General features: G+C 44.5%; 1 long non-coding RNA gene across 1 annotated transcript; it reads left to right on the plus strand.

Moving 5' to 3' along the window:
* Positions 1–63: 63 nt before the first annotated feature.
* On the plus strand, positions 64–9,264 carry LOC102481946 (uncharacterized). The gene is made up of 4 exons (XR_336943.3): positions 64–164; positions 7,037–7,078; positions 7,232–7,329; positions 8,930–9,264. It is a non-coding gene; the product is annotated as an uncharacterized LOC102481946 (long non-coding RNA).
* Positions 9,265–22,633: the final 13,369 nt, after the last annotated feature.

Genomic DNA, 22,633 nt, shown 5'->3' on the forward strand with positions numbered 1-22,633 from the left:
GCCGCTGCCGCGCTCTATTGGGCGCCGCTGCGGTCAGTCCCAGGCGCCAGGCTACTTCCTGGACTCTGCTGGGATGGGTTCAAAGTAGAGAAAGTGGAAAAGGGAAGAGTTGCTTGGGAGAGGGAGGGAACGGGCCGCAGAGTCGCCGATCCGGGGGAGGAATGGTGAGCAGGGGCCTCGGTGGTCTGAGGGACAGACTCCTGGAGCAGAAGAACATATTCAGGAGCGGACAGAGTACAGACAGGGGCCGGGGCGCAGAGGGGCAGACCTAGGGGAGGAGCATAGAAGGGAAGACCTAAAGGGGATAGAGGTCTTGTGACGCGACCGGGGCTGGGGGGCAAAACGAAAGGACCAGGGTCAGATGACCCCCCAGGCCAATGGCGGCGAAGGTGGGAGAAACGGGACAGAAAGCTAATCGTGGCGGGAAAGGCAGAGAGACAATCCCATAACAGATATGTGGGAAAAGATGCGGAGGAGGTGATGAGGGTCTGCTGCAGGACAGGGGTGCCTTGAAAGGTAGTCCAAATCCTGGGGGTGGCAGAGACCCCTAACTATGGAGACTGGGACAGGCTTGATCGGTGAGGTAAAAAAGAGGAGGAGGAAAGGAGACCCCAAGGGCTTGGGCAACTCCTTTGCTGGGAAGAATCGGGGATCGGGACAAGCCCTGCAGGGTGGACGAGGTGAACCGTGAGGAAGTGGAGGTCTTCAGCGAGATGGAAAAAAGGCTGGGACTGAGACGGTCCAGGAGCCAGTCCCGGGGTCGATCTAGCGGTGGGCTAGCGGTGTCTTGGGCCCTCCCTGGGCTCTAAACTGTAGTTCTATTGCTTTAAGCGGCCCTGCCCACCGCGAGACCACCACCCCCTACCCAGCCCCTGCGAGTCATTCTCCTCTCTCAGAAAGATCATAGGGAATATCCAAGTCTAGCTCCTCTAGTCCCTTTACAAGGCAGCATGGGGACAAGGAAGGCCCAGAGGACAGATGGGACTAGCCTAGGGTCCTGCAGTCCTGTAGGGCCAGAGTGGAGGAGAGGGGAAGGGGAAGGAGGAGGGTGGTTGGTGATAGGTGAGCAAGCGTTCTTGTTTTGGAGGTACTGGAAGGCAAAGAAGGAGCTTTGCGTTTGTGTCTTGTTGAAAAAACAGCTTCCAGTTTCCATGTTTAGAAGCAGCCGTCCTGTGGTCTTTAATTTCCTCAGTGGCTTTAAACACATTCGTAATGTATCAATTTTGTAATTTCACACGTGGGACAGCCATTTTAGGAAATGGGCCTAACAGAAAAAAACATTTAAGCACAATGATATTTATTATGGGATTGTTTATAATAAGAAAGATAAAAAAGAGCCTAAAAGTTCCAAAAGGGAAGTGGTTAAGTAAATTTTAAAGTGAAACAACTATTAAGTAAAATATCTTCAGAAAGATATTGTGGAGTCAACATTTAAGGGTAGTTTCAACATCAGCATAACCATTTTCAACATATAATAATTCACCATCAGCTGTTCCAAGACTTTATGGGTTGAAGAAATTTTTTTAAAAATAATTATTTTATTTTACTTTATTTAAATTTGACCAGAGAGGGACAAAGAGAGAGAAAGTAAGAAAGTAAGCCGCCAGGTCCTGGACTTGAGTCACTGTCGGCCACATGGGAGTCCGGTGCCTTTTACCACTGCGCCACCTGTCAGCCCCAAAGAAATGCTTTTTTATATTAAATAAAAAATGCAGGATATAGAATTGCATATAGGACTTTGTGTGTACATTTATGTTTTTTAAAAAAGAAAAAAAAACCCTGCTGTTTGTGTGTAAGAAATATTTCTGGATACCAGAAAGATTGATAGTTTTCTCCTTTTGTTCTATGTTTGTATTTTCCTTAATAAGTTTTTTCTTTTCTTTTCTCTCTCTCTTTTTTTTTTTTTTTGCTTATACAATAGAAAAAGTAGAATAAAAGTAATGGGGAAAGCAGGGTTTAATAGGAGTGCTCCTCTAGAGTTCACGTATCCCAGTAAATTATTGAGCACACTGTGTATAACTCTGTGTGGTGTGGGCTAGAGGAGGAGGATGGAATATAATCCTTGCCCTAACAGAATATCTTCTAGTTGGGGAGCTCAGACATGTACTCAGAAAACAGCTGGGTAGAGGACCAGCAGGTGGCATGGTGGTTAAGGTGCTGGACACTCCCCCATGGTGAACCACAGTTCAAGTCCCAGACCTGGAGGATTGCTTTCTCACCTTTCCTCTCTTTCTCTGTGTCCTTCTCTCTTCAGTCAAATTAAAATAAATGAATGAATAAATTTAAAAAAAAAAAAAAGAAACAAAACAAAAAAAGAGCTGGGTATCTGAATAAGGCAGTACACGATGTTGGTTCCATAATCAACTGGTATGGATAAAAGCTCCACGTTTCCCATATAAGTTGCACTTAAATATTTTTCAAAACAGCATTCATGTTCAGGGACCAGCAGTTAGCGTAATGGCTATGTCTCTGGACTCCCATGTAGTCGACCACGGTTCAAGTCCAGGACCTGGGGGCTTAAACTCACGCCGGGCGCGTGCGTGCATGCCCAAGATCCCGAGAGGAGAATGGAGGAGAAGGGATTGGGGCGTGACCATCCCCACTGGGGGGGTGATTTCTCTCTTTCTCTCTCTGTCTTTCAGGGGAGCACATCCACCCTATAGAAAAACCTCTCAAAAAAAAAAAATAAAATAAAAGGAAAAAAACAAAACAAATAAAAAAAACAGCATTCGTGTTCAGTGCTAGGCTACTGTGATGCAGCCTTTTCAGCACCAGGTTCCTCTGACCAGGTGTTTTTCCTTCCCTGGTGGTTTGTCTTAGCCCTAGAGGTAGTGACTACTCCTTTTATTTGCTCTTCTTTTATTCTTCAGGTTTTCTTCTTACTAGGCAAGTCCTTGTTTCTAGAGTGCTCTGTTATAATTAATAAATCTTCGTATTTCCCTTTCAAATTACTGTGTGGTTTCTCTTTCCTCATTAGATTTGGACTAATAGCCTCAGCCTCTATATTTCATGTGTGGGTGTGTGTGAACTCGTGGTTTAAAAACATCCTTCATGTACAATTTTGTATCTCTCTTTACAAGTGCCTTATCAGGGACCAGCAGGTGACATGGTGGTTAAGGCGCTGGACATTCCCACGTGGCTGACCATGGTACGAGTCCTGGACCTGGTGGCTTGCTTTCTCACTTCCCTCTCTCTCGCTGGTCAAATTAAAATAAGTGAATGAATAAATAAAATTAAGTAAATAATTAAAAAAATGCCTTATCAGAAATTTTCTGCATGTTATATAGTTTTTACAGTAGCCATTTTTTGAAAGAATTATTTCCTTTATTATTATTTAAAATTTGCTGTAGGGCACATGTGCTTACCAAATAGGGAGAGAGGGAAGGTGAGAAAGCAAGCCATCAGGTCTGGGACTCGAGTAATAGTTGGCCAAGTGGGAGTCTAGCACCCTAACTACCAAGCCACTACTGGCCCCCCACAGTTGCCATTTTTAATGACTTTGTAGCACTCCAAGTACTGTAGTATAGTTTACTGCAGTGCTTAGGACTGTTGGCTGAGCTGTCAGAACTGGGTGCAAATCTAGGCTTCACTCCTTACTTGCTTGGATGTATTAGCGAATTATTTCACTTTTAAGCTTGTTGAAAATGGGTGGTGACAAATAAATGCCTAACAATACTTGGAGGGGACCAGCAGGTGGCATGGTGGTTAAGGCACTGGACACTCCCACATGGCCAACCACAGTTAGAATCCTGGACCTGGTGGCTTGCTTTCTTACTTTCCCTCTTCTGTCTCGCTCTGTGTCTCTCTCTGGTCAAAGTAAAATAAATAAATGAATAAAATTAAATAAAAAATAATTATTTAAATAAAAACCCAAAACATAATACTTGGAATATCATAAGTGGTTAATAAATATTAGCTACTGTTATTACTATCATAGTTTACTTACTTTAATCCCTAGTAGTTAGATATTGGGGGAGAGGAGATTCTAAGTAAATATTTTTGAACATGAAACTTTTTTTTTTTCATATTTAAGATTATTATCAGAGTGCCAGAAATGGAACTGTGGTCAAAAACCACAAAACTAAGTTTTTCCATAGTCGCTTGCCCAGGCTCTTTGACCCTCTTTCTCACCCTTGGCCACTCTGCTTCCCACTCCCCTGTCCACACGCCCCCACAATCAGTCGTTCCATTCAGTCCAGCCCCAGTTTGGTCATTATCTCCCACCAGGCCTTGAAGAACCAGGCTTGGGCACCTCTGGCAGTCACAGTTCTAGAAAGGCTTTCCCTTCCTTCTGCTCTTTCCTTTCCCTTTTTATGGTGTGTGTGTGTGTGTGTGATAGGTAGCTCTGGGAGTGATTTCCAGTGACTGCCCTTCTTTGGGAACAGGTAGACACTTAGGGCTAGATCCCTGTGATTGGGCCTCTAATCTACGAGAGTTCCCTGATTTTTTTAAAAAAAGAATTACTTATTTTATCATTATTATTGTTTTTTAATTTGCTACAGGATATATGCACTCATCAGAGAGAGAAAAAAAGTAAGCCACCACGTCCAGAACTCAAACTGTGGCTGGCCACGTGGGAGTCCAGCACCTTAACCACCACGCCACCTACTGGCCGTATGTCCCCTGATTCGGACCATGCTGCTGTTAGGCCTCTGGCTCAAATGATGCTGGTCAGTTTCTCTCCAGTGAACGTGCCCGTTGGGACCGAGCAATGGATGCTGGGAGCAGTTAGAGCAGAGACTCTAATGGTGGGTCCTGCCGCCTCTAATGGTGGCTCCCCAGGGTCTTATGGTTGGACCTGTACTTGGGTTCTGGGAGGTACTCATGGACATGTTGTCATAAGCTCTGTGAGGGCTGTCTCTATGGTGCATCATAAAGTTCCCAGTGCCCGGGCATTTGCTTATTTGCAGAATGGGTGGATAGATGGATGATGGCTGAGGACTTGACCTCTGGAATCAGGAGACACCACAGCATAATGGTTGGGATCACGCACTATAGACCTAGTCAGCCTGCACTGGGGTCCTGGCTCAGCCACTCACTCACCTGGGGACCTAGGGAAACTTGCATAGCTTTGCCATGCGTCAGTTCCCTCATCTGTAAAATGTGGATTGTGGTGAAGATGCTCCGAGCTAACGATGTGAGCCACTTACAACAGTGCCGGGTACATAGCAGGTTCTCAATAAGCACTAGTTATTATTACTGGCTACATTAGTTAAAATTAGGTTTTAACAGAAAACCCCAAATAAGCTTAACTTTTTTTCTCACTTTCAGGAATTATAGAGGTTGAGCTGCTAGCCCTGTGATTAAGGGAGCTGGGTCCCACCTGGCCACTAAGCAGTTTGAGTCCCAGACCTGGCAGCATGAAAAGCATAGGGTGGATGTGCACACACACCCCAAATCCTGACAGGATGGAGGAATGGAGAAGGGATTGTGGTGTGACCCTGCTCCACAGGGAGTGTTTTCCTCTCTCCCTTTCTTTCTCTTTCTCTGTCACTTTCTAGTAAGCACACACACACTCCAGCAAATAAAGAAAAAAAAAGAATTATAGAAGTGATCAGTTTGTTGTCTTGGAGTCAGGTTTTCTTTGGTTGCTCTGAGGTGTAGGGCTTCCTTCCTGAGGTTGTCTCATTGACCTTATGGCTACTGGGACTTTATCTACTGGTACATTCTAGCCAGAGGAGGAGGAGGGGGAGGGCAAGAGCTCATCCCTGCTCTTGAAGGATACTTCGCAGAACTTATAGAATCTTGTGCTTACATGTCTTTAGCCAGAATTTAGCCATACCTAATGGCAAAGGGCGGGGTGTTGAAACTGTAGTCTTTATTCCTGGTGGCTGTGTGCTCAGGTGGAAAATGGAGGCTTCTCTTATTGGAGTAGAAGGTGGAATGCACATGTGGGACACCATCAACCCTCTTTGCCACACCTCCTTTTGGAATCTCCCCCCACCTTCTATATTCTGGTGAGGTCTGTTAGTTAATTTTGGTTCTGTTTCTCTGGAGAACTCTGAACTCTGAACTAAGACTTGTGGTTTTTGACTTTTGGGGACCACTGCAGCCTCAGTATTTTGCCAGTTGTCAAGTTACTGCATTTTTTTTTTTTTTGAGAGGTTTTTGCTATAGGGTGTGTGCTCTCACCAGAAAGAGAGAGACAGAGAGACAGAAAGTGAGAAATTCCCCCCCCAGGGGGGATGGCCATGCCCCAATCCCTTCTTCTCTTGGGATCTTGGCCATGCACACACACATGCCTGACATGAGTTTAAGCCACCGGGTCCAGGACTCGAACCGTGGTCGACTACATGGGAGTCCAGCGACATAGACATTACGCCAACCGCTGGTCCCAATTTACTGCATCTTAACATTGTTCTCTGCAGTATATGTTGGAGGAACAGCTTCTGTTTCCAATAGTTAGAATTTAGGACTTCAAAGTAAAGATTTCCAGGTTACTGTGGTCAAACCTAGCTCTACATCCCAACTGTCAAGGGAGAAAGTGACTAAAACTTACATTTTAAAATATATTTATTTAGTCTGCATTTAAGTTACACTGTCTCAGATGAGTCTTAATGCACACTGAAGTTTAAGACCCCCTGTTTTAAAGGTTACAGTGTGCAATAATCTTCACTGGAAACAGTTATCTCTTCTAGTCTAACTGGCCTGCTTACTTTCTTCCAAACATGCATTTTCTTATATGCACTGTTTTGCTTACCATGCTCCCTGACTCATTAGATGTTAAATTTAGAAAGGATATTAGAAATTCAATCCCCTCTTTAAGCCTGTGGGAGCTTGAGTTTGGCAAAGCTGAGCAGCATGTTCAAGCACACACAGTGATTGGTAGGTATTAAGACTGGACAGGCAGCATTTGCTGGGATAATGTGTAAAATCCTTCCTCCCCAAATTAAGAGATTGATAAGGAGTTTCATGTTTTATTTGACAGTTAAAGTAGTTTCTTCTACTGGTTTTCACATGGTCTATCCTCAGTCTAGGTATTAGCCTCCAGTCTCGATCCTTGACTTACTATGTTTTCTCCATGCCTTTTCTCAAGATCAAGAGTCCCCTGGACCATGCAGCAGGAGGTGAGCAGCAGGTGAGGAGCGAAGCTTTATCTGTATTTATAGCCATTTCCCACCACTTCTTTGCTGCCTGAGGCCTGAGTTCCATCTCCTGTCAGATTGAAGGTGGCATTAGCATCTCATAGGAGCGCAAACCCTATTGTGAACTGTGCCTGTGTGGGATTTAGGTTGCACGCTCCTTATAAGAGTCCAATGCCTGATGATCTGAGGTGGAGCTGAGGCAGTGATGCAAGCACTGGGGAGAGGCTGCAAGTGTTGCATTAAGGTGAGTTGTATAATTATTTCATTATATATCACAATGCAATCCTAATAGAAATAAAGTGCACAGTAAATGTAATGTGCTTGAATCATCCCAAAACCAAACCCACCCCCTCATCCATGGAAATACTGTCTTTCATGAAATTGGTTCTTGGTGCCAAACAGGTTGGGTTCCACTGCTCTACATAATATCATTTGTCCACATGACCATCATTTGTTAATGTCTCCTGTCAATAAATACCTGAAAACTTAGGGGTAAGACAACGGATTTTAGAGTGACGTAGACTGGTTGCCATTATCAATATTTTGGGGAAAATTCTGATCTTTGTTGGAGGAGAAAAATCTGTAACTCCAGAAAGGAAATATAAACAAATATTCAGATAATGAAGAACCAAATACAGCATAGAAGCTTCTGAGATCCTTGTTCTGCTTTGTATAGGATTTAAGGTTTCTGAAATGGCCAAAAGATTCTGATTTGCTACGTTTATAAGTTTAGATAATTAATTTATGACAGTTGCTTACGCGTTTAGAAAGATTTTGCTTTTTACATTTGTAAGACTGTCCTGTTGGGCATTTTAAATATTTGCAAAAATAAGACATATTCAATTCATAATTGTAGTTTGAAATGTCTAAGGAAATTTGATTAAGCCCATGAAATGTTTAGGGAGGATTGAATCTACTAAACTTAAGAAATGATTCAGCTGTGATCAAAGAACAAGTGAAAGTGATTCTTCTTACCTTTCTATAAAAAAATTGCTAGATTTAAAATGAAATAATAGGATTCATAGGTTGAACTTAAATCCTTTAATAAAAGCTAAGCTTTAAAATAGGCAACTTGAGTCAGTAACCATAACTTTTTTTTTCATATGCAAGCCTACCCCCAGACTTTTTTTAAAGATTGTTTATTTCCCTTTATTAATTATTATTATTGTTATTAGTAGTAGTGGTATTTTTTGACTGGAGAGAGACGGAGAAAGAGAAAGGAAAAGTGAGAAAGCAAGCCACCACATTCAGGACTGGACCACAGTTGGCCATGTGGGAATCTAGCACCTTAACCACCATGCCACCTGTCGTCCTTCCCCTCCCCCCACAGAGCTTTGAACTCACTTGCCAATAACTCTCATCCGTAGAGTTCTAGCTGAGACCTTTCATGTGAATTCCAAAAAGCGACATTTACCTTCTTTCCTGTGTTGCTGCAGAGGCATCTCAGACAAAATGTTCAACTTGAAACTTTCTCTGACACCCAAATGCATTCTCCATAAACGGTCACCTGTTCCATTCTTGATTTCCCCTTCTCGCTATAGTTCAAGTCAACCTGTCATCGAGGTCAATTTATCCTACCTCCAAGAGCTACTCAAAATCGGTTCTTTTTGCTTCATTCCCCACCTCCCACCATCCAGCCCAGGGCATCGTCTTTCGATTGAAATGTGTGGGGCTCTTAGCTGGTTGCTAACTCACTCCACTCCATGAGCTTTTACACAACCAGACCATGCGTGCCTCCTTTACCCCTCACTAGTTTCCCAGTGCACCTGACGGCGCTCCCTGCCAGCTCTGTGCCCTGTTCCCCAGACTTCAGTAACTTATCAGCCAATGTTTCGTTTCCACAGAGGTGGTCTCCAGCTCCGTCTGCACAGGGAATCCATCTGGGGAAAACTACCTCATCACGTCTACAGCTCTTGAAACAATGCCTGAAAAATTACTTGATTATTTTATTGCAGCTTATCCTCATCTTATAAAGCTGTGTTGATGAAGAAAAATGAAAGTGCCCATAGTAGTGTTAAAAAGCTTGTATACAGCAAGCAAGCACAAAGATAACTCACAGAACAGGGGAAAGTGTAAACCATTGAGCTCATATGGGACTGGTCTTCAGAATATATAAAGAGCTCTTACTACCTCAATTATCAAAGAAAAGAACCTAATTAAAAAGTAGGCAAATGGGGACAGCAGGTGGTATGGTGTTATGGTGGTTAAAGCATTGGACTCCCACATAGCCCACTGTGGTTCGAATCCTGGATCTGGTGGCTTGCTTTCTCACTTCTCTCTCTCTGTTTCTCTCTGATGAGCACAAATTAATAATAATTAAAAAATTAAATAATTATTTAAAAATTAAAAAAAAGTGGGCAAAATAAAAGTAGACATTTCTCTACAAAAATATAACAAATGGCCAATAAGGTCACGAAAAGATGCTCAGCATCACTAATCGTCAGGGAAATGCAAATCAAAACCACAATGAGATAGTACGTCACACCTCCTAGGATGGCCACAGCCATGAGACAGACAAGAGTAAGCGCTGATGAGCATATGGAGAAGTTGAAATCCATATACATTGTTAGTAGGGATGCAAAATGATGAAGCCACTTAGGAGAACAATTTAGTGGTTACTTGAAAGGTTAATGTAGAGTTATCCAGCAATTCTACCCCAGAGAAATTAAACCATACATCCACACAAATGCTTTTATATGAATGTTAATAGCATTAGTCATAGCAGCCCAAAGCTGGAAACAACCCAAACGTCCATCAACTGATGAACGGATAAACAGAATGTGGTATATTCAGACAATGAAACATGATGTGGCAATAAAATGGAATGGAGTACCAACCTTTGCAACATGAACCCTAAAATATTATGCTAAATGAAAAAGTACTAAAGACAACATATTGTAGATTCCATTGAAGTAAAGTGTCCAGAAAAGGCAAGTCCATAGAGGGAAAAAGTAGATTAGTGGTTCCCAGAGGCTGCTGAAAGAGTGGAATGGATTGGGGTAGAGAGTAACCATTTTGGGTACAGGGTTTCTTTCTGGAGGGATAAAAAAAGGGCCAGCAGATGGTGTGGTGGTTACATTGCCGGACTCCCACATGGCCGACTCCCACATGGCCAACTCAAGTTATGGACTTGGTGAAGCTCACACCAGGTGCATGTGTGTGCATGCCCGCCCAAGATCCCAGGAGGAGAATGGAGGAGAAAGGATTGTGGCATGGCTCCCCCCCACCCCCGCCAGGGGCTGATTTCTTACTTTCCCTCTCACTGTCTCTGTCTCATCACTGGCAATCACACCCACCCAATGGCGGAAATCTCTAAAAAGAAAAAAATTCTGGCATTACATAGTGGTTATGACTGTACAACTTTGTGAATACACTAAATATACATTGAATTGTACATTGTAAGTGAGTTAATTATGTAGTATGTGAATTATATTTCAAAAAAGCTGATTAAAAATGAATATGTGCATTATTAACTTCTTTGATATAAAGATAGAAAATGTTAGATTTGTTTGAAGGGATGAGTCTTTAGCTTCCATTGGATTTTTTTTTTTAAGTTGATTTATTTCTTCCATGAAAGAAAGAGGGACATAGAGACATGTGTCCCATCAGGGCCTTCATGGTGCAATCTATCCCTAGCCTTAGCTAGTCTTTTTTTGGGGGGTGGGGGGGAGGTTTTTGCTATAGGGTGCATGCACTTGCCAGAAAGACAGAGAGAGACAGAGAGTCAGAAATTGAGAAATCTCTCTCCAGTGGGGATGGCCACACCGCAATCCCTTCTCCTCCATTCTTTTCTCAGGACCTTGGGCATGCACGCACACATGCCCGGCATGAGTTTAAGCTACTGGGTCCTGGACTCAAACCACAGTCAACTACTTGGGAGTCCAGCAACATAGCCATTATGCCAACTGCTGGTCCCCTTAGCCAGTCTTGATCACGTGTGCCCAGTGTGTGCACAGGGAGCCCTCAGGACATGAACCAGTGCCTTTCCATGTGCATCTAGCATTAAGAGAATTGCATTACCTCAGAGCCCTTGGCTGGTCCCTCTACCATATGTTCTTATGCGTGCTGTTGGTATTTTGATCTATGAAGGAAAATAATCAGATTGAAGCTATATTAGGAGAGACAGTGAACATATCAAAGATTATGTCTAAAAGTGGAGGTGCAGTTGGAAATGTACCACTTTTTATTCCGTAGGATCAGATGTGTATGTGTGTTTTGTATTTTTTTGTATTTTGTTTTTGCTATAGCTCGCTGGAGAAAGAAAATGAGAAAGTGAGAAATCACCCCCAGAGGAGATGGCCATGTCCCAATCCCTTCTCCTCCATTCTTCTCTTGGTATTTTGGGCATGTATGCATGTGTGCATGGTTTTCAAGCCACTGGATCCAGGAATTGAACTGCAGCTGGCCATGTGGGAATCCAGTGCTTTAGCCACTATGCCACATGCTGGCCCCCAAGATGTGTCTTTCTTTATAGAACAAATTTGTTGTTTGACTTTTGTACTTTTGAGGTTAGTAGCATTTTGTATGGAAGTAGGATACTGAATCCTGTGTTATGGGGAAAGCAATCTCTTAGCCTTTCCCATATCCCATTTCTCTAATGTAGATCAACAAACAAACCTCTTTTTTTTTCTTTTTTTGAGAGATTTTTGCTATAGGGCACATGTGCCTGGCAGAGAGACAGAAAGCGAGAAGTCACTCCCCAAGAGAAAGACCGTGCCACAATCCCTTTCTCTTCCATTCTCTTGAGATTTTGGCATGCACACACATGTGCCCAAAGTGAATTTCGAGCTGCTGGATATGGGACTTGAACTGTGGCCAGCCATGTGGGCGTCCAGCCATATAACCACTATGCCATCTACTGTTCCCTAAACAAACCTCTAAGGAATCGTTCAGCTGACATTAGGAGATGGCACATAATTGTTTGGATCACTGGAAAATTCTATTGCCTGTGAAAAATATGAATAACTTTGGTTTATTGATCTGTCTTTTTTGAGTTCATCAGGTAAACTCAGCCCTGAGAGCTGTTTCATTTTAGCCATAATTAAATATGCAAATAATCATGACATAAATAATCGGATTACTAATAACTCTCACAAAACTGAACTTCTGGAGTTTAGTTTGGTTGGTTCACCAGCAGCTCAAGAATTCCCGAGGTCCACTTTACTTCTGCTAAGAGTGAGGGATACACTATGAATGATACACGCATCCTTCCCCTCCTGAAGTCAAGTGGAAAAAAGTGATACTCAGTAAATGAATGAATAAAATAATTATATGCTAGTCAAGGATTCCACCATTATACTTATTATTCATGGATTTTGAGTTTGTGATTTTCTACTCACTGAAATTTATCTGTAACCCCAAAATCAATGCTCGTGGCCCTTTCAAGTTTGCCTGAGGACACAAGCAAGCACGGAATGGCTAAGGAAACATGAGTGGTCCACACACACTGCCGTTGATTGAACTTGTGTGTCCTCTCCACACCATACGTTGAAATCCTAGCCCCCAATATGGTGGGATTAGGAGGTGCAGCCTTTGGTCAGTGACTAGTTCACGAAGGTAGAGACCTAATGCGTAGAATCAGTGTCCTTATGAAAGAGATTCTGGAGGGCTCCCTCCTCTTCTACCGTCTGAGGACACAGGGACGGCAGTCTAGGAGCCAGGACATGGACCTTATCAGATGTTGCATCTGCTGGCACCTTGGCACCTTGCATTTCCAGCCTCCAGACCTGTGATGAATAAACTCTCTTGTCTCTAAGTCACCCAGTCTATGGCATTTTGTTACAGCAGTCCCTCTGACTGAGACATGCACACGTGTTCCCAGCCAAGGTGGAGTAAGAAGAGACTGTGTGTCTTCTTTCAGCTCTCCTACTGTGAATGGGTGTCCTCTTAGCCGTCTATTTTATGTTCCTGTGCTTTTTCATTGGTGACTTTGGCTTAAATGTCTCCCACATGTAGTGCCGAAGGGCCGTGTAGTGTTCCTAAGCACAAGAGAGCTGTGATATTCCTTACAGAGGAAAGCCACGTGACGGTTCACTGAGGGATGTTACAGTGTGGCTGGCTGTGAGTTCCATGTTAATGAGTCAGTGATAAATATTACGTGAGGTGTCTCTGAACAGAAATGCACCTAGAACAAAGTTATTGATCACTATGTGAAAACGTTGTGACCAGAGGCTTGCAGGAACCAAACCTCATGAGTCCCCTAGGAGCAGTGGTTCATTATCCACTAATTCAGTGTTCCTGGTGGCTGCATTGAACAGAACTGCCACGAACAATGAGAACCGAATGTGTTATGGGATAGCTGTTGTGGAGGGGTACAAAAGTGCTGAGAATCATAGAGAACAATGTGTGTGGGAGTCTATTATTTTTTATAAAATTTTGCTACAGGGCACGTGCATTCATGAGAGAGAGAAAGAGAGAGAGAGAGAGAGAGAGAGAGAGAATATGAGGCAGTTCCACTCCCTACCCCCAGGGGAATGGCCACCCTGCAATCCCTTCTCCATGCTCCTGTCAGTATTTTGGGCACACACACTTACACACCAGGCATGTATTTTTCAAGTTGCTGAATCTGGGACTCAAACTGCTTAGTCGGCCCTGTGGAGTCCACTCACCTTAACCACCATGCCACTGGCCAGCACTGGAGTCTATTTTTTTTTTCTTTTTTAAAAAATAATTATTTATTTAATTTTACTTATTATTATTATTTTAAATTTGCTATAGTACACATACACTCATGAGAGAGATAGAGAGAGAGTGAGAAAGCAAGCCACCAAGTCTGGGACTCAAACCACGGTCAGACATGTGGAAGTCCAGTGCCTTGACCATCACACCACCTGCTGGCCCCAGGAATCTTTTTAATAAAGTTAACAAGGAAATCTCTTGGGGGAAAGTGGCAGCTAAGCTGAGACTGAAGGATGAAAAGAAGCTACAGAACAGGGAAAAGCAGTCCACGCAGAGAGAACAGCAGGGCCTGGAGGTGGGAGGGCCTTGGATGGTGTGGAGAACTGGAACCGTGCAGGGAGGTGACAGAGAAGTAGGCATGGGTTATCCGCAAAGAGCCTTTGAGCCAGGCTATGAAATTTGGATTTTATTCTAAAGGCCTGGAGTAAAAGCACAAGCGGGATGTTTGCATTGCCCTAAATTCCTCTGTTGAAGTCCTAACCCCAGTAAGATGGCACTAGGAGGCAGCGCTTCTAGGTTTCAAAGTTACAAGCAGAGCAATCGAGTTCATCTCCGCGTGTTCGTCTGGAAGTTTGTTCTCATCACTCGGCTACAGAGGTCAGTCTTCCTAGCACCTCAGTATTTCTACAGTCCAGGGCAGAGCTAGGACCCAAATCTGTGGGCACAGAGCGTGAACCGCTAGGACCCACAGTGCATGCACCCTGACGCGCTCAATGGTTCGACGACTAAGCCCTGAGATGATTCTGTGTCTGTAGCTGTGAAGGAAACACACAGAGATTTTTCCTAAACCTGGGCAAATCCACAGTTCAGGCCTCGGCTTCCCAGGCTGGCTGACAGGCGGGTGGTGGGGTGAGCTTAGCTCTCAGTGCCAACAAAGGCCGACCTGCCATCCCCTTCCCCTCTCCCCAGGCGGGCGCTGGCAGGAGATTATACGCTACTTCAATTTCAAGTAGCTCCTGAACAAAGGCTGCAAAGTTGCTAAGAAACCTGTTTTTCTGAGGCTTCCCCGTGTTTTTTTGTTTCCATGGTGTTGTGTGCATGAGTGCGTGAGTGTGAGCCCACCATGGGCTGTCACCCTGCCAGCCCAGAATGAAGTCACACTTGGAGAGGAAAACTCAGGCTGCCCTGGGGCACTGGCACCAGCCCTAGGTGTCCTCAGGTTGGGTGACCCAGGAACTGAGGGCAGACAAAAGGGGAGCCTGCTGCCCGAGGCAGGGCTTGGCAGAGCTGTGCGCTGCTGAAGGAAGACTTGAATCCACTTACAGGAAAAGCCCAGAAGCCTGGGGGTGGGAGCACCAACAGTGGAACTGGGAGGAGTCTCATCCTCACCCCTCAGCTAAGCTTGGAAAACAAATCCTTAAAGCTGGGCCCCTTCCGAAATGCCTGTTGCAAGATTTGTAGAACTGTGAGAGTCCACGCAGGCCATGATCAAACTTGCCTGCCTTCTCTCAGTTCTCACATGGAGAGACGGAGGCTGAGGGTGGGAAGATGCTTCCTTAGGGCGCAGAGAATATACCAAACGCAGGAGCACTGGCCTTGAAAGGGTCTGGGGCCTAGAGTGGAGGGAAACAGGCCCAAGTGCCGCTGAGCCTCTATTACTCTTCGCGGTGACCATTCATCAAATACTTACTGAGCCCCTATTAAGTTCTAGGAGCTTCTGACTCCAATCCCAACCAAATATAGAGAAAAAGAGAACCCAAAACGTGGAGCAAATCACCGTATTCCCTGAGTCTGTGTGCCAATAAGTACGCCGTCACCACCACCAGAGCCCTCCCTCGGAATCTGGCCAGGGGTCTTAAACATCTTGGATTTCTCAGGTGCAGCCTTGGAGGCTCAGGAGCTGAACTCTGAGAAATGTAACCTCCCCCAGTCATCCTCTTATGCAGAGGTCTTTCCTCCCTGTGGTCAGGGTCTTTTGAGGACGCACCAGAGAACCAGCTGCTCTGGATTCAGTTCTCACTCTAGGCCCTCTGGCCATCAACAAGGACCCGTCTGATACTCTCACTTTGTCCAGTTTAAAGCCTCTAATGGTTCCTGTTACCTTTTTTTTTTTTTTTTGGTATGTAAGGTGTTTTGCCAGAGGGCATGTGTGCCCACAGAGAGAGAGAGAGAGAGAGAAAGAGAGAGAGGGAAAGTGAGAAATCATTCCTCAGGGGGGATGGCCATGCCACAATCCTTTCTCCTCCATTCTCCTTCTGGGATTTTGGACATGTATGCACATGCACCCAGTGTGATTTTTAAACAGTAAGGTCCGGGATTCAAACCATAGTCGATCATGTGGGAGTCCAGCACTTTAACTACCACACCACCTACTGGCCCGTCTGTTTTGAAAAGAGACTCCTTAACATGATCCATGAGGCACTGAACTCCCACAAGGCTGACTGCAGTGAGTCCCAGACCTCGTGGCTTGAAACATACAGGGTATGTGTGCGTGTGTGCCCAGATCCCACAAGAATGGCAGAGAAGGTACTGTGGTGTGGCCATGCCCCCTATGGGGTGATTTCTCACTTCCCCTCTCACCGTCTCTCCTTCTCTCTCTGGAGAGTGCAGGTGCCCTATGACTAAATCTTAAAAAAAAGGTTAATCTTCTTAAGGAAAGAAAAATTTCAGAAGCAAATATCAATGAAAATGAAATGAATCGTATTTATGAGCAATAAAAGACTTTTCTAACAAAAACCAAAGGAAATTACAAAAAAAATGTTGATACATAAAAACAGTGTCCAAATAAATTGAACACGAATGCAAATACAGGACAAATCTTTGGTACTGACATATGCGAAGTCTTCAAGAACTTCATGGAAAGTGTGTATTACGATAAAATCCGGGGTGGGTTTTGAAACTTTTTGTACCAAAATAAATTCATAGTTTAATGCCATTTTCCTCAAACCCTTAAAAGTCCCTTCGATTTTTGTGTGTTGACAATAAAGAAATTTAAACTAACAATCAGACAGCAAATTAGCAGAGTACCAGTAGCATTCTGCTTTTATCTGACAGGGACAGCAGCGTAACTTCACTGTTAACTTCTGGCCTCAGAACTACGTCAACTTGTTAGCTGAGCAGAGTTTTTTAAAAATGGAGATAAAGTTCCCTAGCACACACAAAAAGTGTACAATTTAGTGGTTTTCAGTGTGTTCACAAGGTTGTGCAACCACCACAACCTCCTAATTCCAGAGCGTTTTCATCACTCCGAAAAGCAATCCCACACACTGTAGCAGTAACTCCTGCCAGTCACCTGTCCACTTTGTCTTTGGACTGTGTATTTTGGAAAAATGGAATCATATGTATATAGTCTTTTGCGTCTGACTTTTTAACTTAGTGTCATGTTTTCCTTCTTTTAAAAAAATTTATGTACTTAATTCTAGTTGTTATTATTATTATTTTTTAAAATTTGACCAGATAGAGACAGAGAGAAAGGGAAAGCAAGAAAGCAAACTTCCAGGTCCAGGACTTGAACCACAGTTGGCCATGTGGGAATCCAGTGCCTTTAACCACACCACCTTAGTGTAATGTTTTCAAGGTTCATCTAGGTGGCAGCACATACAAACACTGAATTTTTTTTTTTTCCTTTTTTTGGAGAGGTTTTTGCTATAGGGCATGTGTGCTTGCCAGAAAGACAGAGAGACAGAGAGAGAGAAATCACCCCCAAAGGGGGATGGCCATGCCACAATCCCCTCTCCTCCATTCTCTTCTCGGGATCTTGGGCACATATGCACACACGCCTGGCGTGAGTTTAAGCCACCGGGTCTGGGACTCGAACCACAGTTGACAACATGGGAGTCCAGCGACATAGCCATTATGCCAATGGCTGGTTCCACTGGATTCCTTTTTATGACTGAGTAATAGTTCATCATGTGAACATGGCATTTATTTGTACATTCATCAACAGATGGACATTGTGTTGTTTCCATTTGTTTGGTTATTATAAATAATACTAATATAAACATTCCTGCACAAGTTGATTATTTTTTTTTATTTAGATTTTTGCCATAGGGCAAACGTGTCTGTCACCAGAAAGAGAGAGGGAGAGAAAGGGAAGACTCAACCCCCATAGGTGATGGCTATAAGGCAATTCCTTCTTCATTTTCCTCTCAGGACTTTGGACATGCATGCACACATACCCAGCATGATTTTCAAGCTGCCAGGTCTGGGACTCAAACCACAGTTGGCCATGTGGGCATCCAGCATTTTAACCACACTGTCACCTGCTGGCCCCCCTGTGCAAGTTTTGAATGAACATATTCTTGTTTCTCTTGGGTATAAATGCAGGAGTGGAATAGCTAGGCCATATGGTAATTTTGTTAGCTTTTTGAGTTATGTTAAACTGTTTTCAGAAATAGCTTCACCATTTTACATTCCTGCCATCATGTTAACATGTATAAAGGTTCAAATCCTTCACGTCCTCACCAACACTTGTTATTTTCCATGTAATGAGTAATACTCATCCTAGTGGACATAAAATGGTATAGCATTGTGATTTCAATTTGTATTTTCCCAGTGACTAATGATGCTGATCTCTTTTCAGATGCTACGTGTATGTATTTCATGGCTATTTGTATATCTTCTTTGAGGAAATGTCTGTTCAGATCTTTGCCATGTTTTAATTAGGTTATTTATCTTTTCATTGGGTTGTAAGAGTACCTCATATACGCATTGTCGAATATATGATTTGAAAATATTTTCTCATTCTATGGGTCATCTTTTCACTTTCTTTTCTTTTTTCTTTTTTTTGGCCATAGGCATGTGTGCTTGCCAGAGAGAAAGTAAGAAATCACCCCCGCCCCAGGGAGATGGCCACACCACAATCCTTTCTCTTCTATTTTCCTCTCGGGATTTTGGGCACACACTCACATGCCCATGATTTTCAAGCCACCTGTCCAGGCCTCCAACCACGGTTGACCAGGTGGGAGTCCAGCACCTGAACCATCATGCCACCTGCTGGTCCCTTGAAAGTTTTTAGTTTTGATGAAGTCCAATTTCTCTGCTAGTTGCTTGTACTTTTGGTATCGCATGTAAGAAACCATTGCCTAAGGCAAGATCACGGCGTATACCTTTGCTGCTTCTAATCACGTTTTAGTTTTAACAGTTCCATGTAAGTCTTTGAAACATTTTAAGTTAATTTTATTGTCGCTATTTTATTTTCGTTTTTCGAAGTTGACCAGAGAGAGACAAGGACAGTGCGGAAGTTAGCTGCCAGGTCTGGGACTCGAACCACGGTTAGCCACGTGGGAGTTCAGTTGCCTTAACCACCACACCACCTGCCAGCCCCCATCTTGGAATCATTTTTTGAAGACTGTCCTTTCCCTCATTGAATGGTCTTAACTCCCTTGTTAAAATCAATTGACCACAGACGTATGGGTTTACTTTTGGGCTTTTGGTTCTATTACATTGATCTGTATGTTTATCATTAGGCCTGAATACCAGTTACCATTATGCCTCTGATCCAGGGCTGCCTGAAGTCTAGGGGTGCATCATGGCATCAGGACTCAATTAGGGGTGCTGTCTCTGTGTCTCTCTTTCTCTAGCTCTCTCATCACTCATGGCAGAAACAAACTTTTAAAAAATATCCAACTATAAACTTTTTATAAAAGACACACTTTAGATTCAAAGTCACATAAGCTGAAAATTAAGGGACCAGCAGATGGCGTAATGGTTAGGTTGCTGGACTTCCACATGGCCAACTGCGGGTCAAGTCCTGGACTTGGCAGCTTAAAACTCATGCCAGATGTGTGTGCATGTGTGCCCACTCTCCTGAGAGGAGAGTGGAGGAGAATGCGGGGAGTGATTTCTCACTTTCTCTCTCTTCCCTTCCACTGTGATCACATGTGCCCTATAGCCAAAATATCTCTTAAAAAAAAAAAAAGAAAAATGAAACTGTATAGGGCCACTGGGCCGGCGGGGGGGAGGGGCGGCATGGTGGTTGAGACACTGGAGTCCCACATGGATGACCATGGTTTGAGTCCTGGACTTGGTGGCTTGTTTTCTTGCTTTCCCTCTCCCTCTCTTTCTAGTCAAAACTGAAGAATAACAATCATAAATAAAGTGAAAAATAAATAATTATTTAAAAAAAGTATGGGGTGAGCAGGTGGCATGGTGGTTAGGGCTCTGGACTCTCACATGGCCCACTTCAGTTCGAGTCCCAGATATGGTGGCTTGCTTTCTCACTTTCCTTCTCTGTTTCCAGCTATAGAAAAGAAAAAAGATTCTCCCTATGTCTGCAAAGCTATTGATCATTTACCACTAGGTCGGGTCAGGAGCTTCTCTGGGCCTGTTTTCATCCACAAAATTACGACTTTGCAACAATATTCTGAGGTGCTGAAGACCTTTAGGGAGATTACCTGCTCTCTGGCTAGGACTCAAAGCTGCCACAAGGGCCAGATTCTCGCTTTCCTTTATTTAATCTTTTCCAAGTCATGGTCCACAGCACCCCCTGGTGGTCACTAAGTGGCAGGCAGTACCAGGAGCGGCTTCTGCCGATGGTCCCTGCAGCCCCCTACCCAAGACTCAACCATAGGACCATAGTGGAGCTAAAAGTGTTATCCAGAAACTTGTCATCTTACTGTGGAAAACGGAGGCCTGGATGGGGAAGGATTTGCACAAGATCTCACCAAGTGTTCTGTAGAGGTGGGCCAACAGTGATCTTCCCAGCATATGGTATTAGACAAACCTAACACCCAACAGCATCAAAATGTTTTGGCAAGCTGGGTGATCATCGGGAATGAGTTAAGCTTATTTCACACCGTCAAGGGCTTCCTGCACTCCTCCACGTCTGGGTGTAGACTCTCTGACCTCTTTGAGCTTACTTCCTGTTGTTCTTCTAACAGAGGAATTCCTTCCTACCTCAGGGCCTTTGCACGAGCCGTTCCGTCTGCATTCAACTTCCTTTGCACGTATCTCCTCTGGGTTCACATCCCTCATGTCTTCCGGCTCTCACAGAGACATCCCCTGACCACTCAAGCTAATGATGCTCAGCCATCTCTAAACGTCCTTCTCTTATACTCTTCAGAGCCCTCTTGACAACTGAAATCTGCCCACTGTTTCAGGCCTGTCTTCTTTTCTAGAATGATGGCTGTTGGGAATTTGTTCAGTACTCAGTGACGGGTCTGCGCCCTGAGTAGGTGCTCCATGATCGCAGGGAGCGATGGAAAGGAGAACTGTGCGTGACAAAGAAGACGCTGGAGACCACTTTAGAGAAAGTCTGGAGGTTTACTCAACAATCACAATCACAATGGTACATGGTCAGTTCTTCACAGAGGCTCACTTCCCAGGCAGGAGGAGAGAGATTGGTGGTCTGGAGCTTTCTCTATGGAACCCCAGCCTGACTTTGCAAATTGTCCCTGCCTGTACCCCCTTGGGAGCCTGGTCTTCAAGCCAACAACAAACAGTGCAGGAGCCCAGCCCTGTCATCTGGCTCAGCTGAATCAAAGCCACTGTGGAAGTCATGACAATGACCTTGGCACCTGGTGTAGGTCCGCCTCCCAGTCATGGGCGACAGTGGATCTTGGCTCAAGGTCAAGTCTGAACGGAAATAGTACTTGGATTTTTCACAAACGGCATCAGCCGAAAGCAGACATGAGAATTCCAGCACGGAACGGCACTCCCTGCCCCTCTCCTATACTTACGAATCTTCAGAAAAACATTAAAAATGCATCGCCTCTTAGGAAGTATAAAAGATCGCCCAACGTGTACAAACTAGGGATTGCTGAAGCCAGGAATCGAGATTTCTCAGTCACCACGGTAAAGTGCTCTGCCATTCTTCAGACTCGAGACTAGAAAAACGGAGATGCACGGAAACACGGAGCCGGTTTCCAGGACGTCAACCTGTTTCTTACAGAGAAAAGGAAACTGAACCAGGAGAAGGTTTGAAAAAGGAGTGTGATGTGGACTTTGGAAATCCATATGCTACATTTTCGAGAAAACTTCTCTTTCCCCTTTGCATCTAATGTCACATCCCGTCAACTCTCCCCTGTGGTTGGCCCACCCTCTCTCTGAGCTCTTTCTTGCTAAAGGGGGGAATTGCAGTTCCCTAGACTGTTTTCCAAGTTGAAAGCTCCACTTGAAAGTTGGAGGCACAAGATGAAATGGCTTTTCACACATACGCCTGCAGACTTAGCCACCTCCAAAGGCCTTGTCCTGACGGCAAAGGTGTCCTCTGCATTCTGAAATGTTTCTGGAGCCCCCATTTGGAAAGGCTGCTGGTGGCCCACATGGTCACTGGACTCTCTAGGCATGCCTTCATTTGTAACCTCGTCTCAGAAGACCGCCTTCTAGAGAAGCAGGTGCTCACATTCGTACCTGGTACCTGGCTGATGGCGTCTCTACAGGTTCCTGGCTGAGTCTGAGCATCAGCTAGGGATGTGCACAGAAACCCGAATCCAAGACAGGTGGTTGGCAAAAATGAGGCCAAAACAGTGAGTGGCTGACTCCGTGCCATCAGACTGTCACTCGATGAGACTGAACCAGTGACATGTTCCCCTTTCTTTCTCAAGTATATAATTGCCAGGGCCCAGCACCTACTGAGGTGGGCTCAGTGACTGCAAAGGCCAGCCTGCTCAGAGGCCATGTCCACTCCTGTTGAGGGTGTGAATCCAGACCGGGGAGGAGAACCAGAGGATGGCCAAGGGAAGGCTGAGCTGGCTGGTGGCTGCTCCTACTTCCCCCGGGCTCCTGGTCTGGCTGAGAACTCTGCCACCCACCCAGAGTGGGACCACTTGGAGACCTGGTCTGTGGTCTGCACACTTTAATCCTAACAGGGAGAGTCAGGACAAGCATCTGATTGAGGATTGGGATGGCGACTGCAGGCAGGGCCCAAATGGCCCAATGAGGTAATGCAAGGCCTTCTCTCAGGGGCCGTGAGGCCCTTCCAGGCCCTG

This window comes from Tupaia chinensis, unplaced genomic scaffold (assembly GCF_000334495.1).
Source record: "Tupaia chinensis unplaced genomic scaffold, TupChi_1.0 Scaffold143796_1, whole genome shotgun sequence".
Classification (NCBI taxonomy): domain Eukaryota; kingdom Metazoa; phylum Chordata; class Mammalia; order Scandentia; family Tupaiidae; genus Tupaia; species Tupaia belangeri.